This window comes from Seriola dumerili, unplaced genomic scaffold, assembly GCF_002260705.1.
Source record: "Seriola dumerili isolate Sdu_G_001 unplaced genomic scaffold, Sdu_1.0 BDQW01000538.1, whole genome shotgun sequence".
Classification (NCBI taxonomy): Eukaryota; Metazoa; Chordata; class Actinopteri; order Carangiformes; family Carangidae; genus Seriola; species Seriola dumerili.
Genome location: NW_019174793.1, coordinates 1 through 4,710, shown reverse-complemented (window position 1 = coordinate 4,710; position 4,710 = coordinate 1).

Genomic DNA, 4,710 nt, shown 5'->3' with positions numbered 1-4,710 from the left:
AAAAATGTCAAAAAAACGTCATAGTATAGTGTGGCATAAAAATCTCAAAAAAACGTCATAGTATAGTATGGCATAAAATGTCAAAAAACGTAATAGTATAGTATGGCATAAAAATGTCAAAAAATGTCATAGTATAGTATGGCAAAAAAATGTCAAAAAAACGTCATAGTATAGTGTGGCATAAAAATCTCAAAAAAACGTCATAGTATAGTATGGCATAAAATGTCAAAAAACGTAATAGTATAGTATGGCATAAAAATGTCAAAAAATGTCATAGTATAGTATGGCAAAAAAATGTCAAAAAAACGTCATAGTATAGTGTGGCATAAAAATCTCAAAAAAACGTCATAGTATAGTATGGCATAAAATGTCAAAAAACGTAATAGTATAGTATGGCATAAAAATGTCAAAAAATGTCATAGTACAGTAAGGCATAAAAATGTCAAGAAAACGTCATAGTATAGTATGGCATAAAAATGTCAAAAAACGTCATAGTATAGTATGGTATAAAAATGTTTAAAAAAACATAGTATAGTAAGCTACAAAAAACATCATAGTATAGTAAGGCATAAAATGTTAAAAACAGTCAAAGTATAATTAGACATATAAATGTCATAGTATAGTATGGCATAAAAATGACAAAAAACATCATGGAATAGAAAGACATAAAAATGTCAAAAACAGTAAAAGTATAATTAGACATAAAAATCTCAAAAAAACATCATAGTATAGTATGGCATAAAAATGTCAAAAAAACGTCATAGTATAGTATGGCATAAAATGTCAAAAAACGTCATGGAATAGTATTGCATAAAAATATAAAAAAACTTCATAGTATAGTAACGCACAAAAAAAGTCATAGTATAGTAAGGCATTAAACGTCCAAAAACGTCGTGGAATAGTATGCCATAAAATTGTCAAAAAACGTCATAGTATAGCATGGCATAAAAATGTCAAAGAAACATCATAGTATATTATGGAATAAAAATGTCTAAAAACGTCATAGTATAGTAAGGCACAAAAAACATCATAGTATAGTAAGGCATAAAATGTCAAAAAACATCATGGAATAATATGGCATAAAAAATGTCAAAAAACGTCATAGTATAGTAGGGCATAAAAATGTCAAAAAAACATCATAGTATAGTAAGGCATAAAAATGTCCAAAAACGTCATGGAATAGTATGCCATAAAAATGTCAAAAAACATCATAGTATAATATGGCCTTGTCTGGGGTTTGAACCCAAAACCTTTTGACTGTGAGGCATCAGCTGTAACCATTGTACTAACAAATAACCACATAATATTTTTGTAGTATGAAAGGTTTAAAAATGTCAAAAAAATGTCATATTATATTATGGCATGAATTTGTCAAAAAACATCATAGTAAAGTAATGCATAAAAACACCATACAAATTAAAATGTCAAAAAAGCATTAAAATTACTAATTAACCTAATGCACATTTCCTTGGACTGCAGGAAAAGGACACAGTTTACACAGTAAGGTACCAGGAATGGGATTCTAACCTATAACCTTCTGAATGTGAGGGTTCAGCTCTACCCATTGTACTACCAAACTACTACATAGTAACTGCATAGTATGTAGGGCATAAAAATGTCAAAAACAGTCAAGGTATACTAAGACATTAAAATGTCAAAAAATGTCATAGAATAGTAAGGCGTAAAATGCCATAAAAATGTTATAGTATAGTAAGGCATAAAAACATCAAAAAACATTATAGTATAATAAGGCATAAAAAAAACACACAGCAACCAATCAGATAACTGTGATGTTACCACAGAGACTGTTTGACCCACTCATTTGCTGATGTTATCATGGTGAGACCAACTGACATCTGAGTTGAAAGTTTTGATATTTTACAAGACGATTGATCAATAATCACTAACACATTTTTAGCCTGCTAGCCTGTAGCTGACGGGCATGTCATGTTACTGTCTTTACATGCTAAGTGTAAACACAAACATGTTTGTGGCTGTTTGATAATAAAACAGAGAAGTTAAATCATCAGACGTCTGAGTTTATTTCAGCATGAACACAAATGTGACGGATACATGGTTTTCCCCCGTCGTTCAAACGTTTCCTATGGTCATTTCACATGTTAACATTTGACTGAAGATGTTAAAGTAAATTCCACACTGATGGTTTTACATTTTATTCATACGTTCTTCATTAAAGACAACAGACGTTAAAGCAGTGACCTGTCTGTGATGTTATCATAGTACCAGTTCACACTACACAGGTGGTTTAAAGGTCATAAGAGGAAAGACAACACCACTGGAGCTAAAACTGAAGCCTGGTGGGTGGAGCAGGGGACATGACCTGTGAGGCATTACATTAGGTGTGTGGGAGGAGCCAGGTGATGTGGGTGTTTCCCTGCAGCATTTCAGTCGTCATGCCAGAGCAGCAGACAGAGATCAGTGCGTTACAGTTTCCTTCCATCTGATAACTCCATGACGGACAAGCGGTAACAATGGAGGTCTGCAGAGTCCACACACCTGTCCACTGAGCACACGTTTACACTCACTCAAACTTCATAGTATAGTGATAGTGATCATAGTATAATAAGGCGTAAAATGTCATAAAAACGTCATAGAATAGTAAGGCATAAAAAACATTGTAGTATAATAAGGAATAAAATGTCAGAAAAATATCATATTGTAGTAAGGCATAAAACCATCATAGTATAATAAGGCATAAAATGTCAGAAAAACGTCATAGTATAGTGAAGCATAAAAACATCATAGTATAATAAGGCATAAAAACATCAAAAACATCAAAGTATAGTGAAGCATAAAATGTCATAAAAAGTCATAGTATAGTAAGGCATAAAATGTCATAGTCATAGTGAGGCATAAAAACGTAAAAAAAACATCATAGGATAGTAAGGCATAAAAAGTTCAATAAACGTCATAGTATAGTAAGGCATAAAAATATCAATAACAGTCAAAGTATAATCAGATGTAAAAATGTCAATTAAAAAGGTCATAGTATAGTATAGCATTAATTGTCAAAAAACGTCATAGTATAGTAAGGCACAAAAAACATCACTGTATACTATGGTACAAAATGTCAAAAAATGTCAAAGTATAGTATGGCATAAAAATGTCAAAAAACGTCATGGAAGAGTAAGGCACAAAAAACATCATACTATACTATGGTATAAAATGTCAAAAAACTTCATAGTATAATAAGACATGAAAACGTGAAACAACGTCATAATATAGTAAGGCATAAAAACATTGTACTATGATGTGGCATAAAAACATAAAAAAACATCATAGTAGAGTAAGGCAAAAAACATCATAGTATAGTAAGGCATAAAAATGTTAAAAAACGTATAGCAATAAGGCAAAAAACATCATAGTATAGTATGGCATAAAATGTCAAAAAACATCATAGTATAATAAGGCATAAAAATGTCAAAAAACATCATAGTATAGTAAGGCATAAAATGTTGTCATATAGTAAGGCATGATAATGTCAAACAATGTCTTATTATAATAAGGTATAAAAACATCAAAAAAAATCATAGTATAGTAAGGCACAAAAATGGTATAAAAGGCATAAAAATGTTAAAAAAACGTCATTGTATATTATGGCATAAAATGTTAAAAAAGAGGGCGTCGAGTGGCGCAGTGGTCTAAGCAGGCGCCCCATGTATAGAGGCTACAGTCCTCGCTGCATTCGGCCCCGGTTCGAATCCCGCATCGGATGGCCCTTTACTACATCATAGTATAGTGAGGCATAAAAATGTTAAAAAACATCATAGTATAGTGAGGCATAAAATGTCAAAAAACATCATAGTAGAGTAAGGCAAAAAACATCATAGTATAGTAAGGCACAAAAAACGTCATAATATAAAAGGCATAAAAACGAAACGTCATTGTATATCATGGCATAAAATGCCAAACAACGTCCTATTATAATAAGGTATAAAAACATAAAAAAAATCATCGTACAACGTCATAGTATAGTAAGGCATAAAACATCATGTTATAGTAAGGCATAAAATGTCATAAAACGTCATATTATCGTATAGCATAAAAATGTCAAAAAACATCATGGAATAGTAAGGCATAAAAAACATCACAGTATACTATGGTATAAATAAAGCATGAAAACGTCAATCAACGTCTTATTATAATAAGGTATAAAAACATAAAAAAAAATCAAAGTATAGTAAGGCATAAAAACATCATAGTATAGTATGGTATAAAATGTCAAAAAACGTCCTAGTATAATAAGGTACGAAAACATCAAAAAACGTCATAATACAGTAAGGCATAAAAACATTACACTATAGTAAGGCATAAAAATGTCAAAAAACATCATGGTATAGTAAGACTTAAAAACGTTAAAGAACAACATAATATAGTAAGGCACAAAAATGTTCAAAGAGCTCATAGTGTAATTAGGCATAAAAATGTCAAAAAAACATCATAGAATAGTAAGGCATAAAAGTGTCAAAAACCGTAATGGAATAATAGCAAGCAATAAAAATGTCAAAAACAGTCAAAGTATAATAAGACATAAAAATGTAAAAAAATATCATAGTATAGTAAGGCGCAAAAAACTTGTATAGTATAACATACAAACATTAATAAACCTCATAGTATAATAAGCTATAAAAATGTCAAAAAATGTTATAGTATAATAAGCCATAAAAACACATAAACATCATAGTATAG